Below are 15,520 nucleotides of genomic sequence, written 5' to 3' on the forward strand. Positions count from 1 at the left end.
CTGTGCGTTTTTGTTTTACTTCGCACCGCAGCAAGAGAGACGTACTTTCGTTTCGTCTGCTTGCTCCGACGTCGTGAAGTCGCCCGCGCAGATACCGAAACTATGTCATTTTCTACTGTGTTCCAGCGCGCCATCATGCGCTGTGACCCACTTGTGTCTGCCTCAGTATTCACTGACTTATACCGCTAGTCAGGTTTCCTCATGCGCAGCGCATAAAATCGTGCGCTGCTCAAAACGAGACAACCACAACAGCTCGCGCGCGACGCCGTCAGCGGAAGTGCGCCGCACCGCAAACAAGCTAGGAGAAAAAAAATGAAGGCTGGGCCCGTGACGTATGCGGGACGCGATCTTCGAGCTCCGGCATGCGGAGGCTAGACGGGGCAAGTGGAGAGGGCGTCAATGTTTGCGGTGAAGCTCGCCTCCTGAAACCATGGGTTCGTGGCACTGAATTATTTCTATCTCGCCTATTAATGAGCCGATTTGAAATTTTTTTCGGCATAACGCTTCCTAGAGAACACGTAACAACTTCCAGCGTATAACTGAAGTTTGCTGTGAGGCCTGGTTAGGGGCCCTATAAGCGGACTTTTTCGGCTCCTCAGGGCTGCTTCAATGGAGTCACGCTAGACTGTTGAGACGTAACGTTCTCCACTCCTCGTGTAGATATTGTAAATAAACCCAGTATTCTTTGTTCTGAATGAGAACTTGTTCTTCCCTACAGCAACGTCCACAGCGTGGATGAGTCAGACGACGCTATGGGCCAGCTAACTTTTCTGACATATGCCTGACCCCAACTCTTACAAAGACCAAAGAACATGCTAGATTCCCTCTGGCGAATCCATATTCAGTATTCTGACGAAACTAGTCACGCAATTAATGTTCTGCCACTCGTGCTGATCCACATCCATATGTTGAAATTAATATCTTGTGGACATAAATTATGTACAATTATTCTTTACTATTTTATTTTTTGGTTCACGTTAAGCTTCTGCGGCTGCTCCAATTCGATCTCCACCTGATCGTTGTTTTAATGTGTGCTTCAAGTCAGAAGAACAAATGTTTCACTTCCTTTGCGAGTTGCCAGTTTCCTCTCTCTCTCTCTTTCTTTCTTAAGAAAATTTGTTCCGTTAGTTTGCATTACATTAGTGGGCATCTGGGATGATTGACCATCTGTAGCCTTCAAAGAAAAACTGCATGGCAATCGCACCTTTCATCTTCAATAAATAAATAAATAAAGATACAAGTGAGAATTTCAATTCATTGTGCGCGAAAATTCATTTGGCTCACATGATCGCAACCTGGAGGATGTGGTTCGTGCACAAACGTGACATGCACGTGCATAGTACGTTGAACGGCTTCAATGCAGTGTTCACGACTTCTTGCTATGAACACCTCCGAGATTACTGAAAACCTAATGGCCCGCAGCCATGCATGGCTTCACGCTGGTTGGCCCCTTGCTCCATTAGAAATCAAGCAAACTAAGGAGTACAACAAGCGTCACCTCTGCCATTCATTCGCTCACGTTTGAATCGTTCGCTTCGTTTCATTCAGTGTTTCCAAGTGCCGATAATGGATACAAATACTCAAGTGCAAACGTCAAAGGTAGCAGACTTAAGCTTCCAGAACGTATCCCGTTAGGTGCAGCGTTGAAGTGAGTAAACAATGATGGCCAGAAGGTGGAGTTGCAAAATGCGTAAATACGTGCACAGTATACAGCTACAAATATAAATGAAATCTGAGCGTGTCAAAGAAAAGTTTCGGCAGTTTAAGCCATACAATCGTCCAACTATCCAGAAGGCAACTTCCTGTACTCATTGTCCTATCTTTGTTGCTGGTTTATTGAAAGACCAAAAGTGAGTGATGGCGCAGCCGATGTGCTGCTGCCTGCTATCGTGTGGCTACGAAAAATAGCGTCTCGAGCAACCCAGTTACCGACGCGCGAAATTGTGAAGGCCAGCTCCGCTCGGTCTTCAGTCGTGTGCGCTGCAGGCATTGCGAAAGTTTCCGACAAAAACTGTCAAAACCTTAAAGCGCTAACGACCTCGAATTACACATGCGGGTACATATGTTTGTTATGTTATGTTTGTTTCACGCATTGTGCGAATAACAGAGTGTTTGTCTCTGTGACACAAAGAACGTTGGGGTCATGTTTATGCAGTATAAGTACGCCCTTTCGTATCACATAGTCGTAACCGCCAAGTGCATATCAGTACTCGGGCGTTACTCGTGCGTCAATGAAACAACTGCACTCCTTCCTCATACAGGAGCGCCTCCCACCGAGTGTGCGAAGTCGCTGTCTTTTATTTTAATCTCCCCTTCGTATCGTATTGATGCAAATACCTCCATAACCTAAGTACTTTTTTTTCTGCTAAAGGCAGAGATATGGCCCTGAAATGCGTTGCACACCTCATTACTTCGTACAGTGCCCTCTACTGCCTCGACAGGGTGCACCGCATCCGGCTGCAATACCAAACTTTCGAAGTTGCACGCAACAGCTCTACCCCTTTGCCAGAGCCACCACTGCGCCTTCGTGTAGAATGCATCGCACAAGTCCCATAGTCGCCGCCCCTCTACTCTAACATCTTGCGATGGAATCCTAGAGCCGTAGGCGCTCATGTCACGGGCTATTCCACAGTTCTGTATAACTAGTATGACTACTGTATTTTCTAGCATAGTCATTTTTTTACTCCTCCTCTGACTGTGTCGATGGCGGTGACTGTTTCAATCCAAATTTACTGTTCTGGTTGACATCTCCGCATTTTTCGTTTCTTCTGGCTCTCTCTGTCACCCCTGTCAACCACTTCTACACCATTTCATTTGTCGCATTTTTCCTCTCCTTACAGCCAACGTATCTCTTCCCGGCCACTGTTTAGCTATCGGCTTTCATGCTAGAGAGTTACGGTGCGGCCAACAGACTCTTCGACATCCTATTTTTCCAGTTTCGCCCTAGGACAATAGTAATAATAGTAAGATAGTGTGGATCGATTTGCATCACCTCTGTGGGAAAATTGTATTTTCATCTCTACGACTAAAACGAGGCCCATGACTTCAACAACAGCATCTAGGAGAAAGCAAGGTGCCATACTTTGAGAGACAGGGACAGAACTTTGAGAGGCAGGGACGCACGTAGCAAGAGGCTGTTTCGCTGCGATGCATTTCGTGCCTCTTATTTCGCGTACTTGCAATCTCCGGACACAACGATTGACTTTTCTCATCGAAGAACTCACATATACATTATTGAGGTCATCTTTGAAATATTTAATTAATGATTCGGAAACATATGGGTAACAGCGCAAACAGACGACCACAGGAAGGGAGACACGTACGCACAAGCGCTGCTGAACCAACTCGCCCAAAAACAAGTTTTGATGAATGATTCTGACTTTACTTGATCAGCGTTATCTTTTGTTTGTTTGTTTGTTTGTTTGTTTGTTTGTTTGTTTAACTTTGGAGTCGGTTTGGGCACGAAAGTTAAGCACACTATGCAAACACACACGGTGGCGGACTACCGAATGTTTAATGCATCGCAGCTTTTATAAACTGGCCGATATCCTCTGGCGTTCTGTGCGGATGCAGTGCCCCACATATGATCGTTACGGGGCAGCAAATCAATCATCGCTTTGTGGTAAGAGCGCGTATTAGTGATTCTCGCAAGCGACATCTCATGTCTGATAAGGAAAGAGGACGCAATACTGTTTCACAAAAGCTGCTTAGCTGCAGCTGTCAATCACAGGCAAAAGGGGAACTTCGCAAACGAAGCGGCGGGCCATCTCTCACGCCGCACTCGACCTGGAATACTATCTAGGTACATGAGTGGTAGGGTTATTTTCATAACGTTATGACCAACCGACAAAGGTTTTGCGCACCGGCAGAAGGGCAAAGGGCTGCCTTTAACCACGCACTACCGTGTCGGTACTAACGCCCCCTGACAAAGAACAGCTCGCAACCATGGGCGGCGCGACGCATGTATTGGCCCAGCCTTATTTGCGGCTGTGCGTTATACTTGTATTCGTCTCTGCATGATGAAAATTCGACGAAAATTGATGAAAGGCCCGCTAGATGCGATCGCATCACCTTTCGCAGCAAGCGCTGTGGGCGTTCGAACAGTCTGAAGCAACGCCATACGAACTACTTAGGAGTTTCATCCGATACGCAGTCACTACGAGAAAGGCGATCTGGCCCTTTGTTCGACGCAATCAGCCCCTCGTGGTCTCTACACTGAACGTAAGCTGCGCAGACCAGTTGGCTGTAAAAAAGCGCGCCAGCAAGCTGGTAAAGAATTTATCGGAGAGCATTGTGCCCTCACACATTTTTTCCCCCTTCGTATTTCCTTTGTTACGAGCTGCGTTTATAAATAGAAGTCTGGGCCCGGGGCACATGTGCTATACAGCAACGTATTTTGCGCAGAATACACAGCTGCACGCTTCTTTCTTCTTTTTCTTAATTACTCAAAGTAGTCTTTTCGCGCTTTTTCCCCAGCATAGAAGTGGTATACTTGATAACTCGTCAACTATTAGACAAATGTAACAATGAATTGATTGGATCCCCCACATCACGATAAACCAGCATTTAGAAGTTAGGCGAACAGCTACATTTAAGTAGACGGGAGAAAAAAAAAGCACCTAGTATAAGGCACGCACGCCTTATGGTGGGAGCGCACGGCCCTGAGAACACGTCAACAAGGCACGTACGCTCGTGAGCAAAAGTATATGGACCACAGGGTCGCCGATAAAGCTAAATTTCTTCGGTATTGACATGCATAAACTGAAATTGACGAGTACACAAGAAAGTTTACAATATCAATATGTATTCACAGGCAGAGGAAAAAATCGGCTTTATCGCGCAATCCTTGGTCCATAATGCAAAAAAAGAGGTGAGGCGTGCAGACTGGACACAAGAGTAGAGAAGTGAACAACACGAACGCGGCGTTCGTGTTGTCCACTTCTCTACTCTTGTGTCCAGTCTGCACGCCTCACCTCTTTTTTGCATAATGAATCCTTACCAACTAGCTCATCTTTCTGTCGTTCTAAGCTTCATCCCTGGTCCGTATACTTTTGCTCACGGGTGTACGTTTAAAACCTCGCCACGGTAGCCCAGTGTATGCTGTTGCTTTACTAAGCTCGACGTTGCGGCTTCGATCCCGGCCTCGGCGGCCGCATTCTGACGAGGGGCGGAGTGAAAAGATTCTCGTGTACCATGCATTTGGTGCACGTTAAAGAACTTCAGCTGGTCAAATTTAATTGGGAGTACCCCACTACGACGTGCCTTATATTCAGATCGTGGTTTCGGCACGTAATATCTCCGAATATAAATTATACATATGTATATATTTTACGTTCAAAGATGTCCTCGCATGCTCTCCGCTAAAGCAAAGATGCCATGTCGCTTTTCTTTTTTTAGCGTTGGCGAAGCTATACTATCTTTTAGACAAACTTCCCCTACGTTTACGTCGCCACCCGCCGGGGTTGCTCAGTGGCTATGGTGTTAGGCTGCTGAGCTCGAGATCGCGGGATCGAATCCCGGCCACGGTGGCCGCATTTCAATGGGGGCAAAATGCGAATACACCCATGTGCTTAGCACGTTAAAGAACCCCAGGTGGTCAAAATTCCCGGAGTCCTCCACTACGGCGTGCCTCATAATCAGAAAGTGGTTTTGGCACGTAAAACCCCATAATTTTTTTTACGTCGATATACCCACCGCCGAGTCCCAAATTGAACAGGAGGCAGGCCGTCGCCTGGCGACAACTACAGACAAACACGTTCCCTAATCTATTCCGTCTCAAACGTATCTTCCCAGATAAGCATCAGGACGACACGTGCAAATTGTGCCAGGAAGGACCAGCAACACTCAAACACATGCTGTGGGAGTGCAATGTAGTTATAGAAGGGATGGCAGTTACTCCGGAGACCCTGTCGTCGAGGTGGGCCGCCGCTCTGCGCAGCTCAGACCTCGGAATTCAGATGTGGGCAGTCCAGCAAGCCCGTGAAGCGGCGTTGAGGCAGGGCCTTGACGTTCCTCCGTGGGAGACCTGAGCGCGGGTCGCGTTAAACCTTGCCGGACATACAAGAAAGTTGTATCCATCCATCCATCCATCGCCCATCAAACACCGCTCCTGCCAGCTCGAGCGTTGGCCCACAAACATTTTTGAACAGCATTCACTACAGCTTTGACGAAGGCGATAGAACGACTGAAACATAAGAATATAAAAAAAAGTTAAACTTGAATCCTTCTACTGGCATGACAATAAGACGAAAGAGCAGCGTTCAACACAAATAATAATACAGCTGGCGAGGAAACCTACTATAAAGGTTGCAAATTTTCAATATTGTCATACTGGGAACAAAGTGGGCACGGCGGACCCGGCACGACCGTGGCAATTACGACTTTGTTCTGCCCTGTGCAGGGCATTCTCGGATTCGCCACACTACCAACTGTAGGCCATATGCGAACTTGCATAAGCTTTGCATAAACTTGCATTACCGAGCAAGCTTTGTCTCGGTAATGAAGACCAGCGGGCCATCGAACTGCCGGTGTGTTATCATCAGGAGTCACTATCACTCTACGATATGGCCACCACGACTGCGCAAGAAACTACGCGCAGCGCAGGAGGCCGCCTATGGGCAGCTACAAGTGTACAGCGCGGCGCCACTTCCAAGGTAAATATACCTGGTAGCGAAGCTTCCATAGGAGCCCATACGTTCAAAACATGGCGGTCCATCGGCGGTTCATGGGGCTTAGCGCCATCTGTATGTGGTGGGAAGACTTCCGGCGGAAGAAAAAATAATGTGACGCCATGTCTGTTAAAAGCAGAAGTGGCGTCGTTTTGTTTTCGAAGGCGCAAAATTTGTTTTGTTGGCCTGCTTTTGTAGCTATATATTCAAATGCCCCGCCATTCCACTTGATGGGCGTTTCGAGCTTTCGGCGCGGAAAGCGATGCAGGAAAAGCCAGCCGTACCGTTGTCGAAATCGCACCCCTGCACAGAACATACTTTCTTTGAAGGTCGACGAAAGCTTTAGGTGTTGAGTGCTGATCCTATCATCGGACGCCAAGCCCGTCGGCCAGCGTAGTCGCACGAGAACAACTACACAATTATCTGGCGGTCGTAACTCACTACTTTTAACTGAACAGATTAAGAAGCGATGAAGCTACCCGCGTCACCAAGTTGAGACAAACTTCGACAAGCAGGAAAGCACAAACTGTGAGGGGGGCGTATTTCAACAGGTGAACTTTACGAGTGCGCCTTTCTGCCTATTTGAAGACGTGCATTGCATTGCGAGTGATAATGGAAACGCCCCCTCTAACGATGGGCGCTGAAAATAAATGCATTTATTAATAATAATAAAATGGAATAAGCTTGAATTTCCTAACTCGTCACGAATATATAAAATTGACCAGGAATTTTATTTTCGTTGCATGAATATAACTGTCTCGCTTGAATTAAAAAAAAAACGCTTTTTTCTTTCCCAATGTTTGTTCCCTCCAAACATAGTCGCGCTTCAATCGCTGCTCGCATAACCCCCCTAGCTGATGTCGGTGACAATCTGTACTGAACCGCTTTTCGCACGAAGCTTCGCAACCTATTTGGATCGACCTTGCCACTTCATCGATGGACACCGCTATAAAGGGAGCATCGCACAACTTCGACTTTCGTGGGCACGGCGGACCCAGCACGACCATGGCACTCACGACTTTGTTCTGCCTTGTGCAAGTTAGTCCCAACGCAAGTTCATTTCGTAGCGACTATCGTGGTGTTGTGGTCCTGCCGTCCCCTAGGCGTTGTCGGAATAAAGCATATGAATGTTTTCTTGCTTATCGTTTGAGTTTATGTGGTGATGTGGAAACTAACCCTGGTCCCACGCAGAAAGAACTCTATGAAGAAATGCTGAAGGGCCAAGCCAAGCTTCATGATGAGGTTCTTGAACTCAAGAAGCAGTTTACTGAATTTTAAAATATGGTGCATGATTTCATTGCTGCGCAAAAGGATTCCCAAGAACGACGTGCTCCTGTTCACAACGACAAAGCGGAAAATACGTTGCATTCACGAGAACGCATTGTGAACTTTCAAACCAAACAACTTGTCGACCTCGATACCGCAACAGACGGTCAAATTTGATTATTCACGGGATTCCCGAATGCCCTGATGAAACTGATGCAACCCTGAAGGAAAAAGTAGTTAAAGGATTATTTGCGGCAACACTTCGCGTGAAATGCGATTCCATCGGACGTATTCACCGACTAGGGAAACAGACCTGTAAACGGCCCATCATCATACACATTCAAAATTTCAATGAAAAGAAAGCAAGATTACAAAATGCCAAAAAACTGAAGGGATCAAAAGTGTCTATTCAAAATGAATATTCACAGATGGCGCTAAAGAAATGGACGTTGCTGTGGGATAGCGCTAAGAACGAAAAACAGCAAGGAAGAAAAGTAATCTTAGTTCATGACAGGCTTATAGTCGCTAAAGAAACATTTCTATTGGGATGAATTGCAAAACAGGCGAGTAAAGGCAGGAGAGCGTCATTCGACTAAGCCGCAAACATGACCTGCCCTAGCGCCTTGTAACAAGCAATTAAGGCTACTAAATATTAGTACCCGAAGCACTGTGAATAAAACTGAAGCTTTCGTAATACTTCTGCTGCAACATGATCCACACATCACTGTTGTTACTGAGACTTCGCTGCACGATCAACTGCCCGATAATGAGGTTTCCCCCCATCCTACACTGTATTTCGTAAAGACAGGCGCACTAGGGGAGGAGGTGTAGCAGTCTTAGTTAAAATCTGTATCGAAGCTGTTTTAATGGAAGGTGTTTACGAAATAGAATGCACATGTATTAAGGTGACTTGCTGGGGTCACAGTCTAATTGTATTTGGGCTGTACAGGCCACCAGATGTCACCCCAGAATACCTTAGCACACTGAAAAATTACATGGCTAAATTTGAAATTAAGGTCTTACTATTTGGTGACTTGAACTTACCTGGAGTAGACTGGGAGCGCCTTCATGCTGGCATTAATACCTCAAAACATGTTAACATAGTTTTCGACATTATGCTTAAGCATGACTTGTTACAAGTAGTTCACCTACCAACGCGAGTACGGGGCGATTCCACCTCAATATTGGCTCTAGTGTTTATTAACCGCAATTTCTCTCAACACAATGTGGAAGTAGGAAAAGGTCTCTCTGATCACAACTTCGTATGCGTTACCTTTGCTCTTGTTCCAGTAACCAGAGATAAAAATTCATTACTTCGTCACTTTAAAGACTACTCTAGGGCTAACGATGTACGTATAATTGAACATATACAAACATGTTTTACCGATTTTGATGATTCAGATGTCAGCGTACTCTGGACACGGTTCAAAGAAATGTCGTTTCAGCTTAGATAACTTTGTCTCAACCAAGTCCAAAAAGATTAACAAGCAAACGCACCATTATTCAGATGAAACACAAAGTTAAGCAATTAAAGAAACGACAGGCACCGGCAGATTTGATATATGATGCGCAGAACAATCTCGCTCGAGCTGTGCACAGCTCGAGAGAGTATTACTTCAGAACTTCCTTGCCTAACTTTATCAAAAGTGACCGCAGTAAATTCTGAAATTATATCAGCGAAAAGAAAAACCGTTATCACAAATGTCAGTCGACGGAATCAACGTAACGGATCAGAAAGCTATTGCCGAGCATTTCAATGAATATTTACATAGCGTGTTTAACACTTCAGTTTCAAACTGTGCACGCATGTAACACGACAGTCTTTTCATGTGCAGATGCGCCCTTCATTTCTTATACTGGTGTGGTATCTGTTACTAAATTTGAAAACCAAAACTTCATGCGGTCCTGACAATATCCCAAACGTATTCCTATGACGATATGCTTTACCCCTTGCGAAAGTTTTGGTTATTATTTTTCGCGCATCTTTGCTGACTTCACAATTAACCAGTGATTGGAAGAAAACGCGAATCGTACCCATCTTTAAAAAGGGAGACCGCCTGACACAAGGAAATTACCATCCTATTTCACTAACTTCGCAATGCTGTAAAATTATTGAACATATCATAGCTACTAGTATAAAACTCTTCCTCAAGGAACGCTCCATGTTGACCAAAGATTAGAATGGATTTCGGAACGGATTATCAACCGTAACTCGACTCGTCACATTATTTCATTCTCTGGCATTGACCCTCGATAGACACGGTAGGATAGATATGCTTTTCTTGGACTTTCGCAAAGCATTCAATAAAGTTCCTCGTAGTAAACTCATTTGCAAACTTGAAACAATAGGCATTCCACATATACTAGCTTGTTTGGACTTCAGCCTATTTGAATAATCGCAAATAATGCGTTGTGGTGGCGGGTCAACACTCGGGCTGTCTTCCGGTCACGTTCGGTGTACCACAGGGCAGCGTGTTAGGCTCTTTGCTCTTTATATCGTATATTAATGATATAGTTGATATTGTTCACCCTGGTGTAGAGATAAGATTGTTTGCTGATGATTGTAGTTTGTTTAAAGAAATTAGTTCCACTAACGATTACAACGAACTCAACGCTAGTCTGGACAATATACATCAATGATGTGTAAAATGGGGAATGACCCTTAACACCAGAAAATGTGTCTGCCTTCCAGTAGCTCGCCAAAAAAATCCGCTGTCGTATACCTACATATTAGGGTCTTCACCATTACAAGAAGTAAGTTGCTATAAATATCTCGGTGTAACACTCACTTCAAACCTGTCTTGGACTCTTCATATTGATGATGTTTGTTCATGCGCCTTCCGCAAGCTTTGTGTCCTTAAACATAAACTTAAAACTGCTCCCACTAATGTTATGCTGCTCTGCTATACTGCTCTGGTACGGCCAAGACTGGAATATGCGTGCATTCTATGGGATTATCATACTAAGCGCAACATTGATTGTCTTGAACGTATGATTTAGGCCGTAAGATTTATTTTTAATAAATTTTCAGCATTAGACTCACCTTCCGATTTAATGCAAGCAAATGGCATTTCCTTATTACAGGCATGAAGGCAAAAGTTTAGATTAGAATTTTTTTCCCAACTCTTGGAAAGCAAACTAGCGCTACATGCATCAACATATTTGACATCGTTAACTAGCAGGCCCACCCGAACTACAATGAAAACGCTCTAACCACATATTTTGCTCGCACAGGCCTATTTAGGTTTTCGCATTTCCTGAGAACCATTAGTGAATGGAACTGCGTTATTAAAGCAAGTGTACTGTGAAGTAATCTTTCTGAGCCTGTATTATCGTTGCTTTTTTTTTCGTTGCTTTTTATTGTATTTTGTATTGTAATTTTATATTTGTATCGACCCCCCTGCTTGGATCACGAGTCCGAGGTATTGTATAAATAAATAAAAAATAAACTGGAACGTAAGCGCGTTGGAATGATGGAAACTATAAGAGTGGGAGCAGCCATATGCAGCGCTTAATAAACGTGGGTACGAACGCCAACAAAAACCTGACAATAGTAATGGGCGAGTGTTCACTGCGCTACATGACGCCTTTCTTTTGATACAGCGCTGTTCTTTCTAGCTCCGGTTTATTTCTGTGAAGACCGAAGTTCATCCGCTTGTCCTCGCTCCCTGCTCGGTCGTGACGGAAGTGGACGACCCCGCACGTCTGCCGGCGACGGCGGCGTCAGCGGCGGCCGCCTCCAGGAAGCGGATCGGTCAGCAGAGCGACTCTGACAGCGAGGACACTCATGTCTACTCTCTTAGCAGTGAGGACACTTCCGATGACGGCTTCCAGCTTGTGCAGAGCCGCACAGCGAAGAGAAAGAACACCAGGACGTCCTCATCGTCAAGCACGCAAACAGTAAGACACACGCAGAGGCCGGACGCCAATACCATCATATTTGTGCCCCTGCTTCCCACCGTCAACATGAAGCTACTTAACAGGCAATCTGTGTCGATGTCACTGGAAGCCCTGGTGCCAAATGAAATAGCAGAAATTCGAGTGAACAACCGAAAAAATCTACTGGCGGTTGATGTCCAGCATGCGGCTGCTTTGACCACTCTACGCAGCGTAACGGACCTCGATGGCATTCAGGTGCGCTCTTACATCCCCCTAGGATCTGACGTAGTCACCGGCGTTATATACGACGTAGACGTCGCCATCCTTAATAATGATTTGCCGATTCTTATGAAGCCAGCCAATGATGAGGTCATCGTTGATGTTAAGCGGCTAGGCAGTTCACGCTGCGTGAAAATAGCATTCAAGGGTAAATATATACCCTCGCATGTTAAGGTGGGACACTTCAGACATGCAGTGCAGCCTTTCATTGCAAAACCTCTTCAGTGCCGCAAATTCATGAAACTGGGACACGTGAGCAGCGTCTGAGAAAATCAGGCAGCATGTCCCCGCTGCGGAGAACCCCACGCTGCAGATAAATGTGGCGCGACTGTAATGAAGTGTTCAAACTGCGGAGGATCACATGTAGCTTCATCGAAGAAATGCCCATATATTAAGAAGGAAATGGCCATCTTGGAAGAGAAAGCGAGAGATCATTCATCTCATCGCGAAGCCGCCGAAAAAATCGGGAAGCGACGTTCACGTCGCCGGCGCTCCTCAAGCAAGGCTCCTAAAGGAAGGCGCATGTCACTTCCTACAACACCACCTCCACCACCCAGGCCAAACAATGTGGAAAGTACCACGAAGAGCAAGTCCACTGAGAAGACCACATCTGCCGAATCTTGGCCGGCTCTACCGAAACGACAACATTCACCAACGGAATCACAGCGAACTTTCGCTGGACAACCCCCAACGTCTACTGTCGGCGATTTGTGCGACCACGACAGGCAGGTGGCTGATATGCTGCAATCGCTAATTAATACAACGCGCATTATACTGAACAAGCTGCAAACACCAGCAGCTCGAAGCGCTCAGCAAATACTGGATGCACTAAATCTAGTGCTTGCTAGCATCGTTTAAGCATCATGGCTCGACCAATAGTTCCCTTCCGCACTGAACTTAAAAGTGCGTCGATCTTTCAGTGGAATGCCAGGGGCCTAAGGACCCGTATATCAGACTTTCACCAATTCATTTTTACAAATCACTTCCCCATACTGGTCCGAATCAAATACATCAACTCCATTCAGACTGTCCGGTTATGAATCTTTCGTCTCGTCTACATGCGGTGCGAGCACGAAAGTGATCATCTACATCCGCACGGACTTAACATATGTCGCTAACGCGGTAGAGCCTCATGACGACAACCAATATGTCTGCCTAAATGTCCAAAAGAAGAATGTGTCATTTACACTAATTGGAGCCTACATATCCCCAGCGGGTCACTTTGACGGCGGACGACTTAAGAAAATATTACTAATGAACAATGGCCTCTGGGTTATCACAGGTGACATCAACGCGCATCACCAGCTATGAGGAAGCACTAAAATTCACTCCAAAGGCAGGAATCTTGCCTCCTTTGCTGCCGACCATGATTTGTGCTCTGTGAATGACGGCAGCCCTACATTTCTGCGAGGCACGGCCTATAGCAGCTGCTTGGACTTAACTTTGGTGTCACGGCGCTTTGTCTCGAGTGTCCAATGGTTTACGGACACAGAAACACATGGAAGCGACCATATTCCAACATACATAAAGATTAGAGGAGTTGAGCAACGCTCCTCTACTGTCTTGCCTACAGTTGATTGGTCAATGTTTAAGAAGGATATGGATGACACATGTCGGGAAGGCCTTTCACACACTATCGAAGAAGCAATCGCAGAGGCATTGAAAACATCCATCTGCTCGCTTACAAGGTCAACAAGGCAAACAGACTTGGACATGGAGCTGGATAGGCTGCGTGCGGCACGCCGACAGGCGGAAAGGAGGTATCGGCGCACGAAGTCCGTCTTGGATCTGAGGGCTTCACGACGCATACAAAAGAAAGTCCAGCGTCGCATGGATAAATTGGAAGATAAGCGATGGAAAACATTCTGTCAGTCGCTTGATCCCCGAAAATCGCTCTCGCACATATGGAGAACGGTTAGGGGTCTTCGCTCATCTCCGCATCAAAGGAAGCCCTTCGCTACTCTGGCCCTCTACCAACTCCGCTCGGAACTTCAAGTGGCTGAAGAGTTCTGTGCACGGGTTGCTGGGTCCGTGGCCATCTTTACTGACGCAGCATTGAATGACATCCCTGAGGCACGTGTACCAGAAATGAACGTGCTATTTTCACTCGAAGAGCTCAATGCTGCGTTGGCGACCTGCAGGCGTTCTTCGTCACCAGGACCTGATGGCATCACCTATGCTGCCCTATGCCACCTTGGACATGACGCACGTGATGAGCTGCTCATGCAACTACTACAATGAGTCTTGGCAGAACGGTGCCGTTTCTAAACAATGTAAATCGAGCCGCTTGATCCCCATTCTGAAACCTGGAAAGTCTCCGCTTGAGATCTCATCATATCGTCCGATTGCGCTTTCGAGCTGCGTCGGCAAAGTGATGGAAAGAATGATTCTTGCTCGCTTGGAATGGTACCTAGAACGATTCAACATCTACCCGGGCGCCATCACAAGCTTTCGTCGAGGTCGCACGTCCATCGATAACGTCATTGACATCGTAACGTGGGGCCAAAATCAAAAAAGCCTCAAGCGCCTATCTGCGGCACGTTTTCTAGATATAAAAGGAGCATACGACAACGTCGTCCATGAGGCCATACTGAACTCACTTGAGGCTGTTGGAGTTGGTGCCCGGATATATAAATGGATTCGGGACTATTTGACTGAGAGGCGTTTTTTTCTTAGACCGAAGACGGCCCAACTTCAGACCGTTACATCTGCCGTGGTGTGCCGCAGGGTGGAATGTTGAGCCCTATTTTGTTCAACCTCGTCCTGCTAGGACTAGCAGATTACCTACCGCAGACAGTTCATGTCTCCATATACGCCGACGTCATTTGCATCTGGGCCTCTGCGGTGACTCGCCTTCAGCTAAGAGCCAGGCTTCAGCGAGCGGCAACCATGACGGCGTCTTATCTCCGAGAACAAGGCCTCAGTGTGTCTACTGAAATGTGCGCATTACTTGGTTTTACGCGCAAACAAATGTCATTGTATCCTGTTTCCATCAATGGTCAAACTGTATCCGATGTTCAGACGCATCGCTTTCTGGGCGTCATCATTGACCGCAACCTCTCGTGGAGCCCTCACTGCGTCTATCTGAAGAAGTTAGTCGCCATTGCTCAGGTCTTCAAATTTCTCTGCGGGAGAAACTGGGGTACACCAGTCCATTCTATGTTGCAGCTGTATAGGATTTTGTTTCTCGGACTCCTACGTTACAGCCTACCAGTGTTGTCAAATGCATGCAAGACGAATTTTCGCGCCTTGGAGAGCATACAAGGTCAAGCCCTACGCACGTGTTTAGGGCTGCCTCGGTGCACTTCAACAGCAGCAACAATCGCCGTCGCGGGAGACCATATAATCCAGACACATGTAGCTGTCGACTCTCTCAGAGCGCACATTAGCCATCTGTCAAGGATCCCCGAACATCATTTGGCCTCCCT

The sequence above is a fragment of the Dermacentor andersoni genome, chromosome 1, assembly GCF_023375885.2.
Source record: "Dermacentor andersoni chromosome 1, qqDerAnde1_hic_scaffold, whole genome shotgun sequence".
In the NCBI taxonomy this organism is placed as follows: Eukaryota; Metazoa; Arthropoda; class Arachnida; order Ixodida; family Ixodidae; genus Dermacentor; species Dermacentor andersoni.